This window comes from Paramisgurnus dabryanus, chromosome 24, assembly GCF_030506205.2.
Source record: "Paramisgurnus dabryanus chromosome 24, PD_genome_1.1, whole genome shotgun sequence".
Taxonomy (NCBI): Eukaryota; Metazoa; Chordata; class Actinopteri; order Cypriniformes; family Cobitidae; genus Paramisgurnus; species Paramisgurnus dabryanus.
The window spans coordinates 21,593,070-21,607,423 of NC_133360.1; the positions used below are offsets into that span (position 1 = coordinate 21,593,070).

The window sequence follows — 14,354 nt, forward strand, 5'->3', positions numbered from 1 at the left end:
GTAGACTTTATTAAGTATGACCACTGGTAGGCACTGTGTCAAATAATCACCTTTGCCTATTTTGACATCACCGATTAGTGTTCAAAAATCATCCGCTGACTTTCAAACCTCAAACAGAGTAACAACTTTTGACACCCAAGTACCTGTTTAAGTTATATTGACGTGAAAAGTAAGATATTTTTCGTTCAAATGTAAATGAGTGTAAGACTTTTTCTATCGTGTAACTTTTATAGTTTTAAATAAAAAGTGGAGATGCCTTTATTAACGACCTTGTTTTTGTTTAATTTCTATAGGGTGTGTATCGTTCATCAAGCTCGTTATTCCAAAGATAACTGACTACAAACTAGTCAGTGTATTCAGTAGGTTGCTTCAGAGGCATAATGTATTGAGAGAACTACGTACAAAAATGCTACAACAATTAAACAACACCGTTGTTAAAGGATTTTTTTTTTCTCTAGAAAATAATAAAGTAAAGTACAGATACCAAAAAACACGGTACTCACAGTAAGTACAGTACTCAAGTTAATGTGCAGCTTACCTCTAAAAATGGCACTAAAACAACTCCACAACATAGTGAAGTATATACTTACTAAATCTGTTATTGTGAAACAGTGGAGACGGTGAAAAGTAGAGTATAAATTGTTATGAAAATGTAAAACGTGTAAAATCAGTACCAAGTGATTAAAACATTACAACGTGTACTGAGTAATCTTTCAACATTAAGTGCGGTGCATGCTAAGTGTAACGGTATCAATGCGCTTAAAAATAAGACTAAACCAGACAGTGTTTAAGTGCTTGTAAATTGTGATGCGAACATAGTGAAGTGTAACTTTGAATTTGTTTGAAAATGTATCATGTGATATCAGTACCATGTGATTAAACACTTTACAGCATCTTCAGTATATTGTGTTAAGGATGGTTTGTATAATTTTTTATACATTTACAGTGTGATGTTGTAGATTAGATGCTTAATTTCGCTTCAGACAAAAACAAAAAACTCTTGTCATGTATGGCTGATTAAAGATTGGAATAAACAGTTGTGCCAAAATACTTCAACAACCACCTGAAAGATAAAACATCATATCATTATCATATGACAAAACTTATGACATAATTTTACAGTTTTTCAGTTAAACGAAATCAATATGATGTGTTGAAGGACTCTTGTTTGGCTTATAAACCTTCAGGATTGTGGCATGATAACAGCTTACCCCTGTTAAACCAGCACTCACTCCTGGAGATCATTAAAAGTAAAATGTATCATAATTCCATGTAAATGTGAGTTTCTGAAACTTTCTGTAAAAATGAATGGTGTAAACTCAAAAATATGACATACAGTATAGCAAATAACGGATAAGTAATAAATACATTGATGGCATTAAGACAAAGAAGGTTTCAAAGGTTTATGAAATCTGAGAAAACCCAAGGACAATGACCATATTTATCTTTAGAAGATATACAGAAGAAATTTAACATGAGCAGAAAGTGTTCAGATGAATAATGTTCCTGGTTTGTTTGCAAGTAAAAATGTAAACTTTCGGAAGCTAAAAAACTAGCAACGTTTTGATGATTCACTGTTGCTTTCTTTGAATTCACTGTTGCTTTCTTTGAATCATGTCAAAAATCAAAGTGCTTAACTACACTTGTTTGCAAACGTTGTTATTCCTGTTTGCCATTGTTAAGATACACTTGGGTGTAGTGTGTTGTCTGTAAATATAAGCAACCTTTGAGAAAAAACACAGTCTAGAAATGTAAAGTCTAACTGAATGGTAGTGTTGCAACTACGCATGTTTTACGAATGGTAAATAAATGAATGTATGTTGTAATGTGCTTAAAATGGGCCTGATAAGTTTTGAAATGATGATTCAGTTATTGAAGCACAAGTTTCATAGAGTTATATAGTTTATGCAAAGTAACTGGCGTGTCTATGTAAAAATCACTAAATAACAAAATCACCAAATTTGTATCAGGTCATGCATGGGGATTTAGCTTTTCATACTGATGCAAGTCACTTTTATTTTTACATAACATAACAAGTGTCGCACTTTGTATGAACAAGATGTCTAAATGTCCAAATGACCGAATGTAGTGGTAACATTTCACACAGACATTTATCAGAAACTTTCTAAGAGCTAAAACCAGAACTTATCAAATAAACAGCCTATAGGTGGAAAGAATGTAAAGAAAAATTAAAAGACCATGTTCAAATGTTTAAAGGTAGGTCGTGAAAAAGTGAATGTGTTTTCAGGTGTACGATGTGTCCCAGGAACTCGCATTGTTTTCAATCATCACCAAAGGTTATGATGTTGTCTAGATACAATAGAAAGTCTGTGCATGCGCCAAGACCTTTGTCGATTATAAAGTCAACAGCAATTTCAACAATTTCACGCACATTGATTTGGTCTTTCTTTGTCGCTACGGCAACACATACATCTATTACATATGCAGACATGAGGAGGATGTCAGCAATGACAAACTCCTCATCATTACATTCATACATAGCATTCAGGGCTTTTTTGATGAACACATTGATCGGTTCATCGGCGTTAACAGACACTTGAACCATCTTATCAAAAGACTTGTCCAGATTTTTTACGACATCTCTTTTTTTCTTGAGGTTGGTTACACGCTCGGCATCAGTTTTGCAGTAATTTTGCGGCAAGCACACATCCGCGTCTGCAGATATTACCGCACACAAAAGATTAACAAGCGCGCTCCTGTAGTGTTCTGAAAGCATTTCTTTAAAAACCGGAGGACCGCACACGTATGCCGTCTTGCGTTTGTGATCACGCTCAAGTGACATTTGTGCTCTCTTTTCAAGAATCCAGTGTCGTAGACAACTTTACACAATGTTCGTCCACAAGTCTCTCCCTGATTTTGTTAAGCTTCCGGTCGTCCTTGCAGCATCCTCAAAAATAGCGTCTCCAACTCCTTGAATCCTGCACAGTTGAGTTATACCGTGTTAAAAACTTTGCTTTAAACAATTTACTGGAGAATTCCTGAAAGTAGCCTTCAAATATGCTGCTATACGAACATGCCAGAGCGTCGTATCTGAGGTGTGAGAGCTCCAAGTTTCAGGCTCTGATTTGAAACCTATAAATCCTGACCCGTCCCTTCTAAACACAGCAATTCGCACGCCCCCCATCACGTAGTCAGCGGTGTGAGTCATGAAGCTATAGAATATTAAAGTGTCAGTAAGAAAGGTCTTTCATGGTAAAACACATTTTTCTTTATTTTCTCTATTATCCTCTTCGCTCTACACACCCGTAGGAAAAGGATTTCTTGCTTCTCATGTGGAACTCTTCAATTTTTCTTAACTTGTAAAACACATTAAATAAAATCAGTTTCATAATGTACACAGCTAATACGCTGGTTTTTAGTTTCAGTCCTAATAGTTATCTTTAAGATGTTATTTTTTATAAATTAATAAAATCTTAGACTTTACATTAAATTGTGTCAACAACAACAAATAAAATGGTAAATAATATGTCTCACTATGTACTCTCTCTCCCAGTGCGATGGCTTAGATCGTAATGCATCTTGGAAACGTGGTGGTGTGTGTAGAATTTAGCGTTATCTAGTGGTGAGATTGTAAATTGCAAAAGACTTCAATTTTAAAACCCATATGGTAGCTGTCGCACGACAAACATGTCATCGTCTGAGACAACGTAGGGAAGAAGCATGCTCTGTAGAGCAGTTTGTACGATTAGGGCTACTGATTATGACGGTGACTTCCATGAAAATTGCTCGTTCTTAGGTAATAAAAACAATTCAGTTCATTATGTAAGGTCCTTATACACCACTGATAATATAGATATGTATATTATTTAGCATTTTTGTCAAGGATCTTTTTTTAAAAGTATCACAATGCACCTTTAACAAATACAGCGTTCGATTCGCCTTGTGAAAATGACTACATTTCCCATAATGCCCCTAGCGCACTAAAGGACACAGAAGTCACAATAATCAAACTGCCGGTGTAACATGATGGACTACGTGAGATCTTTGTTTTGCCTTGTGGAGCTGTATATAATAAAGCGAGGTATTTTTAATCTGAACTAACACATAGATTTCACTCGTTGTTCTACAACACTCGATTTATCAGATGGTTTGTTACTGTTTTCTGTGAAGACATTTTTTGTTTTTATGGGGTAAGTGCTATTATATTCTCTGTCATTTAAAGGTAAACATAACGGTAAGCATGCCGGGTTTACAGTGAACCAAGCAACATGTATAGGTAAAGGTTAAAAATCAGCTAGATGTCGGAATCTTTCAAAATCAACTAGATGTTGGAATCTTTAAAAAGTAAAATAATGCTCAGTTCCCCGAAAAGCTGACTGAAGTTCAGATGTTTTGCGTACAACACAATACATCAACATTAGTTGGAAATGATAGCAAAGTGAATCTTTACTGATTTATTTTTCTTATATTATGGTGTAACAAAACCAACGTCGCTTTAAGAATATACCTAGATGATTTTGTGCGGGTATTTCATATGTAAGGATCATCAGTTAGCCTATGTCTTTAGTCTTACTCTTTTATTTGATTATTTTACAATAAAAAGTTTACTTGTGTTTATATAAATTGAAGAAATCATGTACCTCGCTTTGTCACCACGAAAGTAGTACATGTTATTCTGGGTAAAGAGTAGTGTGAGTTTAATAGACTTTAAATTTAAATGTGTAAGTAGTTTGATTTTTAACTTCTGTCTTATAGACATTACTAACTGAGAACAGCAGAGACAGAGGCATGAGGGGATCAAAGCACATAATGAAGTAAGATTGTGTATGTTGTGTTCAATGAATGCATCTAATTTGTTTGTCTTGTATGTTGTGTTCATTGAATGCATCTAATTTGTTTGTCTTGTATGGGGTAATTTGTCAAATATTATTAAATATTATATTAAATACAAAAGCACTAAAAGTTTTAGTGTTTTGGCTAAGGAGTGTGAGCATGTCTCAGGTACTTGTATTTCAGGTGCAATAATAAATACTAGACGAAAATGTGTTTTTGAGATTAAAATAAATGTAATTGATAAGTGCTTTATTCTTTAAGTTGATGAGTTCTTTCTGAAAGTCTGAAAACTATACTAAACCTAATATACTAATAACCTAAAGTTAAAAGTCTCAGTTTTTAGACGGGTAATGTTTTGTAATATGTATCTTTTTGTCTTTACTTATGCTGTACTTATTAGTATGATGAAAGCAACGCAATCTGCAATAATGCAGGCCCCTTGTATAAACACTGTCCTGCTATCGCAAGAGGACTGGACATGCTTTACGAGTTAAAAAACAAAATATCTCGGTCCTCACCCGGGCACTGCCATAACGATTTACGATTCAGAGTGGAAGCATCTCTCAGGAATGCAACTTTAAGGACTACGATCTGTGTAAGTGGCAGAAGACCATATCTTTGTATTGAACAGTTTATTTGAAAAAACATAATTTCTGTTTTGAAAAACAGGTCATCTGTACAAAATGCAGAATAGGACATTTAAAAATTACACATAGATTTTTACTCTCTAGAGAAAATCCTACAAAATGTTCATCTTGACAGAATTCGTTGTTCTTTATTCTTTTAGATTGTATTTCATCTGCCGCTGTGAGAAACCTTTTTTATTATGTTGATACTTTTGAGCATGTTTTTTAATCAGTCGTATCCATACATAGTGCTAAGATTATTAGAGAAAGTTCATTTAAAACATATTTTCTAATCTTACTTTATATAATTACAGCTTATTCTCACCATGAATATAGCCTTATAAGCCAGGATGACGTTTAAAAGAAAAGAAAGAACACTTAATTTCTTTGATGGTTTACCAAAAATTTTTATTTAATGAAGCTATTCATCCCCTGATCAAAATAATTTGAAGAGAGGCAGCTTATAATGATGTCACGCATTGCAAAATGGCGCATGTTAAAAGTTAAAGTTTTTCAGCACTCACCGTAGTATCGCACGATCTGTACGGGCTATCCATGTTTGTGATTTTCGTAACTGTGATTTTCCCGGCTTTTATTAGACGTATTGGGGCCCCCCACCTTATATAAATTATGATGGGAGCCTGGAATGTGTTTTAATGAAGACCGCTTGTGTAAACACTGTTTTTATTGTTTTATCGTAGGAGGACATGATTTAACGTACCCCAGAGATAACCCCGGACGTAAACATGTCAACGTGACGTGGGCGGTCCGGTTAAAAGTTCAACCCAACGTGGGCGGTCCGGTTAAAAGTTCAGTGCTACGTGGGCTGTCGGTTCAAAAGTTCTGAGCAGCGCGGGAGGTCGGTTCAAAAGTTTAGAGCAACGTGGGCGGTCGGTTCGAAAGTTCATCGCGACGTGGGAGGTCCGGTCAAAAGTTCACGACGTGGGTGGTCCGGTCAAAAGTTCACGACGTGGGAGGTCCGGTCAAAGGTTAGCCCCTCCCCGGAGGTCAAAGGTTCACGACGTGGGTGGTCCGGTCAAAGGTCAGCCCCTCCCTCGCAGGTCAAAAGGTCAGCCCCTCCCTCGCAGGTCAAAGGTTAGCCCCTCCCCTGAGGTCAAAGGTCATCATCAATCATTTTGACAGTATGTCGCCCATATTTACTACTACCATTGTCTAAAAATGAAAATAGGCTTTTACTTAATTATTATTACAACACCATCGTATAGCCTAATATTAGACACCCAAACCAAAGTGAAGAAAATGATCTTTAATTTGCAAGTCTGAACTGAACATCAACCGGCTTATTTTATTTTATTGGAGCCTTACCTCCAGATAAAGTAATAAACTGGATTGATGATTTAAATGTTGTTTACTCACATGTGTGTTGTGAACTCTCCGGATTTTATGTTGTGCACTGCTCCACTCGTTCACTTCTCCACATGGTCGGTTTGTTTACAGTATTGCGTGAGCAGCTACACTGCAGGTTCGACTTCATTTGGCGCTAAGCAGACCTCTTGGCGATGTCAAAGTACCGCGAGAGCGATTCAAAGCAGATTTCTCCATATGATAACTGCAATCGCTCTCGCGGTACTTTGCTGTCACTCGCCTGTGGGTTCTTGTGGGGCCACACCAGTCTGCTCCCCAGTCACTTTCGCACCACTATAGAAATTTGATTTCATACGCGGATCGGATCGCGCAGATGCCTGCGTATCACGTAGACTACACCACTGTTTATACTTTACATTTTCTGCGTTTCTGATGTCATTTTCCTTTTTTAATTTCTGCTTCGCGCTCCCACTTAGCTTTTATCTACACTTTAGAAAACGTATTATGAGTCATGTTAGCAAGACAAAAATTGTCTTTTGGATAATTAGCTGAAAAACTGAGGTACTGGTAGTTAAGTCATTTGATCTCCACTGACCTCCCCACAAGTCAAGAAAAACACAGCTGGAATACGACCTGTTAAGATCTCCTGCCTACCTGTCTGTCTGTTGGCGATGTGTGTTGCACTGTTGCGCACAGATGCAGAGGAAAAAGTGCAAATACGACAAACTTTCCGCATTTTGTGTCATGCGCGCGTTTCCGCGCAGCTTCCAAACCATACTCAACTACGGACAAGCGCGGACGGCTCCGTTCGACACATACGCAGTACAAATGATTTCTTATACAAATTATTACTTTACCAGGCTGTCAGAGCAGTACTGATTCGCGTCATTTACGGGACATTCACAAATTCCGGATAGATGAAGAAAAGTAATGGACTGTCTGATATTCTGAACTTAAACTATGAAGATGTGGGCGGAGGCTAAACCCTCCTAATATAATATTTTTCTATAAATGCCCTAAATACAGGTTTCCAAACAAATGGAATGTACACATCTCTGCTTGTCCTATCTTTATTTACTATCAGAAAATATAAAAATATAATTTCAACCCAAAAACAATTTTTGGGGAAAAATACACAATTTATAAAAACAACAACAACATTCACGCACGCACGCACACACACACTCTTAATGTCATACAAATAGTAACTTGTAAAATCGGATCTCGGACCAATATCAATATCCCATTGGATAAATTAGCATTTGGGGAGGAGAAATGAAAGAAAAAAATAAGAATTCAAATAAATTAAATCTAACCTAAATTCACACCCTCATGCAATTGTATAACCAAACTCACAATCCACACAATAACCAAACCAAATTATAAAGTAAAAATAAATCCTCCTGAACACAGCAACCAAATACCCTTTATAAGTGGATTGATAATAGATAAGAGCAGTGCTAATAACCGCTCACAGAACTCGACACGATTGACAAGCAACCCACAAGCAACAAGCAAACAAAAATGAAATAAAAAGACTAATACAAGTACAGTTTGGCAGTATACCAAAACAACTTATTCAATAACAAATACTCACAATATTCCACACAGTTGACAAAACAAAAAGAAACAAAACGAAAGAAAACAACATTCATGCTGAAAAAGTAACAATAATAGATTACTCAAAAACCACTCTCACCATACACACATAATATAGTCACTCAAACGCACACACAATGTAATAACCCAACCACGCACAGTATCGTCACTCCAACACGCACAATATACCCAGGTGAAAAAAAATTATATTAAAAATATACTTTAAAAAAGTGTACTAAGTATATTTTCTAGATTTTGTACTATTTTCGTCAAATCCAAGTATAGTTAAGTGTACTCAATTATGTATTAACTTCAACTTAACACCTATTTGATTACACTTCAAGTGTAAATAGTATGCTAAAATGGAACAACTTTTTTTAAACTTCAAGTGCACTAAAATACACTCCTGAAAATCAAGATTCATGAGTAATTAAGCACACTTACAGTACAATTGCATTGTATTGCCATTTTAATGGAAATACACTTAAAAAGCCATTGCAGCACAAATTATAGTTGCGTTTAAGTACATTTTTTGCATACTGCTATCATACTTATAATTAGTATAAACTATGTTAATTTAGTATGCTTCTGTAATATTTCAAGTGCTCTACAAATGCACTTCCTAACTATTTTTAGTGCTTTTAAAGTGTCCCACTATGACAATAATAATGTTTTTAAAGTGAAGTTCAATTACAACCTAAATATCATAAAGACGTACTTTCAGTGCAATATTATTATAGTGTATTTTTATATTTTAAGTATATTTAATTTGTACTTTTATCCCCATTTTGTTATACTTAAGCATGAATATTGCAATTACACTACAAGTGTATTATATAAAAATTCAGTTCAAATGCACACAAACAGATTACAAACTGCATTTCAAAAAAGGATCTTTATTATTGACACAAAAGTAACACACAAAACAGATATTGGCAAAATGGGAACCTTAAACAGTCGACTTTCTTTGAAATGCCGGGAAGAGAACAATTGCGAACAACTTGTACTATATGCACATCTAGCTCTGATTTGAACTACTGGAGGCCTTGTAACTGGCATTGTTGCACTTCCTCCGTAGAAGGTCCCGGATCTCTGCCACCTCGATGTTGGGAAATCACTCCCTCACTGCATCTGTAAAACAGGAAAGAGACATTTCAATTTTATTTATATAGCGCTTTTCACAATTTGTAGTTGTTTCAAAGCAGCTTTACATTAAAAGAAGCAGGGGAAACATAGAAAAATCAACAGACAATATAAGTAGCAAAATACAGCGGCTATGAATAAACTTTACAAGCGAGCAAATTAATAATGTCTCGTATAAAAGAGGGTGCTAAGTTAAGCCAATGTTGGTTGACTCCCCGAGGTTGAAAAACCCCTAGGAGAAAAACCTCAGGGAGGAACAAAAAGTCCTAGGAGGAAAAGATATACACATATATATATGGGATGTAAACGGATAAGGAGATTTAGCGGGTTCCGTCGGTGGTCAGGCATCGGCTGGGCATCACGTTGAAGGGCAGCCAGTAGATCAGTGGTGTGTTGACCTCCACGGCAGCCGGAACTGGTCCGTTTGTCTCAATGTCCTCGGGTTTGAGGACGAGACAGGGAGAGAGAAACAAAATCCTATTAGTGTAGGGGCCATTCACATGTAATGCAAGTGTTACACAGTGTTGTGTTTTAATATATGCTCGGTTCCAGACAGGCTAGCTATTGCGGCATTAGTAAATTACCTAGACAAGTTATGTGAATGCTTTGTTCTGTACAAGCTAACTTTTGCGAGATAAGTATAATATACTAGTCAAAATATGTGAATGCTTTGTTAAAGAAAAAAGTCTTAAAGAATAATTCCGGTATTAAACGCTTTGAGTCTCATTTCTGGTTTGTTTTGGATGAACTACAGTGATGGTCACTGAAATTTTGACAATGGGTCATGTCTTGACTTTTTGACTTGTTTAGAAGCGTCTCTTGACTGCTTCAGAATGGAGGTCAAGGGCCATGCACAAGCATGTCATTAAAACAACACTTAACGTTCATTTTTAAAACCGAGTGGTTTGTGGTTTTCGTTGATGATTAAAAACAAGTAGTGTAGCAAAATACAGTTTCTGTCGTGTTTTATTTGGCATTTTGTAAAGTTCCATTGACTTCTCTTGGAAATGAGACTCAAAGTGTTAAATGGCAGAATTATCCTTTAATGCAGTGGTTCTCAATCCTGTTCCTGGGGCCCCCTGCTCTGCACATTTTGTATGTATTCCTTATCTAACACACCTGACTCTAATCATCAGCTCATTAGATGAGAGCTCCATGAACTAAGCAAAGTGTGTCAGGTTAGAGAGACATACAAAATGTGCAGAGCAGGGGGTCCCCAGGAACAAGATTGAGAACCACTGCTTTAATGGACCATTTCACCCGTAGAAACATTAATCTTTATTGAAAGTGTCTCATATTTGTAGTGGAAATGTAACATACATTTCGAATTTGGTGCCTATTTGACTGAAAAAGGGGTGTTTGTAGTCTCACCCCCTCAACAAAGATATTGGACTTCCTTCTTTCAATGATGCAAAATGATGATTTTTACATCATTGAAAGAAGAAAGTGCAACACTGAAATCTGTATTTCTCCTGTCTCAGGAAATGATGCACGAACATTCAAAAACATGACTGGGGTTCTAAAGATACTAGGCTTAAAGGAATAGTCTACTCATTTTCAATATTAAAATATGTTATTATCTTAACTAAGAATTGTTGATACATCCCTCTATCATCTGTGTGCGTGCGCTGCGACGCTTCGATAGCATTTAGCTTAGCCCCATTCATTCAATGGTACCACTCAGAGATAAAGTTAGAAGTGACCAGACACATCAACGTTTTTCCTATTTAAGATGAGTAGTTATTTTGGTGGTACAAAATAAAACGTAGCGCTTTTCTAAGCGGATTTAAAAGAGGAACTATATTTTATGGCATAATAGCACTTTTGGGAGTACTTCAACTCGCCTGAAAAATCCGCTCCCCTTCTTCCTCTCATAATGGGAGAGGGAGGGTGTTACTGCGCCGAGTCGAAGTACTCACAAAAGTGCTGTTCCACCATACAATATAGTTCCTCTTTTAAATCTGCTTAGAAAAGCGCTACGTTTTATTTTGTACCACCAAACTTGCTCGTATAACTACTTGTCTTAAATAGGAAAAACGTTGATGTGTTTGGTCACTTCTAACTTTATCTCTAAATGGTACCATTAAATGAATGGGGCTAAGCTAAATGCTATCGAAGTGTCGCAGCGCACTCCAGCGCTTACGTGCACGCACAGATGATAGAGGGATGTATCAACAATTCTTAGTTAAGGTAGTAACATATTTTAATATTGAAAATGAGTAGACTATTCCTTTAATACAAATGGGTGAAGTGTCCCTTTAGATTTAAAGTGATTGACTGTGTCTGATTCACAGACATCAGTTGGCAAATCATTTCAGAGCTTAGACACTTTTGATATTCTAGGAATAATTAAGAGACCAGAATTTTGCGACCGCAGTGTACGTGTTGGATTGTATTCTGATATTAATTCTCTAAGATACGAAGGTGCTGGGCCATTTAAGGTTTTATAGGTGATTAATAGTATTTTTAATTGTATGCGATATTTGACTGGTAGCCAGCATGACATGGGCATGAATTAAAACAAGATTAATGATTAAACTTACATCATTTTAACACAGAAACCTCTTCAGCAGCAGCAAGGTCGACCACATGGTACATGACCTCTGTAAACACAAACATGGATAGACATCATATTAAAAAAGAAGGCAATCATACAACTTTAAAATATATTTTGACTCCAAGCTTCTTTACAACAGCATCTAACGTTAGTTTATCTTAAACTTAACGTGAAGCTGGCTTAAGTTGGTTACTAAACAGAATAAAGCTATTAAAACAGGCTTGCAAAATAAGCAGCATCCATCAGAACTACAGCAATGAGCTTTTAAACAACAAGAGATCGTCTATATCGTTTAAAATAGCAGAAAGAGCCATTTGCTACAGTTAGCTGAACATCTCCAACACAAGTAATCTTGCAGTTTTATTTAAGTTTTAAACATCGAATTGATTCGTTTATCAGGCATTTTGCATGTAACTTTGCTCACTGAAAAACCGCATGTTGAACTTACTAACGTTAAGTTACTGTGTACAGTCACAGTGTATACTCTTAATGTTTCCTGTGTGTGCTTTAAATTAAAACACTTCTCGCATAAAGACAAAAATAATCACAGTGAAGAACATAATAGGAACAAATACGGAACAGATCTGCGCGATGTAGAGGAATGAAAGTCAAACTTACCTCAGCCATACTGTTTAGCATGAAAACGAAAACCGAGTCACTCAGTAGCGGTTTGAATAATGCCGTTGATCCTGATTGGTGGGAATGAATGGGTGGGTGCAGGTGCATTCTGGGAATTGAAGTCTTTTGCCCTGGCGTTCACATGCTGCAGATGTAAATTTGACTACGAGTTCCAAGATGCATTGGATGTTTCAAATGTTTTTTTTTTCTTCATTATTTTGGATCCTCTGCTGGCACTTTATGTACTTTTTATAATCTGCGTTTTCACACGGATTTGTTCTTTATACTTTATCAATAATAAAAATATAAAATATTTTTATAAAATGTAACGTTTACAAAACATGTTTAGTTGACAAACATGTTGACAGTTATTTTCAGTGATGCTCAGATTTTCTTAAATAAAAAAAACTTTATCAATTAAATCACATTAGCATAATAATACATGTATTTAGTAAACGCACTTGTAGATATATAATGTTTTTATCCAGTTTTTATGTTATGTGCTGCCTCGAACCTCCCACCCAGCTTTGAAAACAGAGACAGCACCTCTGTCATTAACCCTTCACACCTCACAAACAGCACTCCTCACATCCAGCTTTGAGGATTCCTGGAAACTTCCACCAGTTCCTATACACAAGGTTTCTGGATGTTTCACGAGTTTACTTCTGAGTACGTTTCCAAGCACTCTGCCTCATTTATCTGGCAAACCTAAAGTTTAGCAGGGATTTCCCATCCGTATTTGTCCGGATACAGCTCTTTTGATGCAGTGTATACATTTTATTATTCTAACGTATTTTATGAAAGTACTCTGATATGCAACTAAAAATACACTTATTTTAGAGTGTACCGTATAAAGTGTACAGAAGTCACACTTCTAATGAAGTGAGATCATAGTACACTTTAAAAAAGTAAATTAACAATTAATTTCCAAAAAATATACTTCCCATAAGTATATTGAATTGTCACTCTAAGTATGTCAAATTTAATACACTTAAAAAAAATAAACTTCTATACAATTTAAAATACATTGACAACAAAGTACACTTTCAAAAAGTACATTTAAAAAATAAATTAATTACTGGTAAATTAGTATACTTATTTTTCTGGACTCTTAAGTTGAACTTAATTACATCTTTTTTTGAAGTATACTTTCAAAAAGTACAATTAAAAGATAATTGAATTTCTGGTAAATTAGTATACTTATTTTTGGACTCTTAAGTTGAACTTAATTACATATTTTTTGAAGTATACTTTCAAAAAGTACACTTAAAAGATAATTGAATTACTGGTAAATTAGTATACTTATTTTTTCGACTCTTAAGTTGAACTTAATTACATCTTTTTTGAAGTATACTTTCCAAAAGTACATTTTAAAAATAATTGAATTACTGGTAAATTAGTATACTTATTTTTTGGACTGTTAAGTTGAACTTAATTACATCTTTTTGGAAGTATACTTTTAAAAAGTACATATTAAATACTCTTTAAATTAAGTACAACAAGTAGAAGCATACTTGTTTTATACTTCATGTACTTCAATCATATTTCTAATACACTAAAGTATACTACTTTTTTACCTGGGTAGTCATTCAAACACACACTCGCCCTGGCTCACGCTCGCATAAAACTCATTCATATAAAGCTCAGCGCATATAAACATGCGTCTTTTTAAAGTAGTCAATGGGACTGGA

At 35.5% G+C, this 14,354-nt stretch overlaps 1 long non-coding RNA gene across 1 annotated transcript; it reads right to left on the reverse strand.

Moving 5' to 3' along the window:
- Positions 1-9,221: 9,221 nt before the first annotated feature.
- LOC135740906 (uncharacterized) lies at positions 9,222-11,101 on the reverse strand. The gene is made up of 2 exons (XR_010529302.1): positions 10,741-11,101; positions 9,222-10,544 (listed from the first exon to the last, which is right to left on the reverse strand). It is a non-coding gene; the product is annotated as an uncharacterized lncRNA (long non-coding RNA).
- Between the last annotated feature and the right edge of the window lie 3,253 nt (positions 11,102-14,354).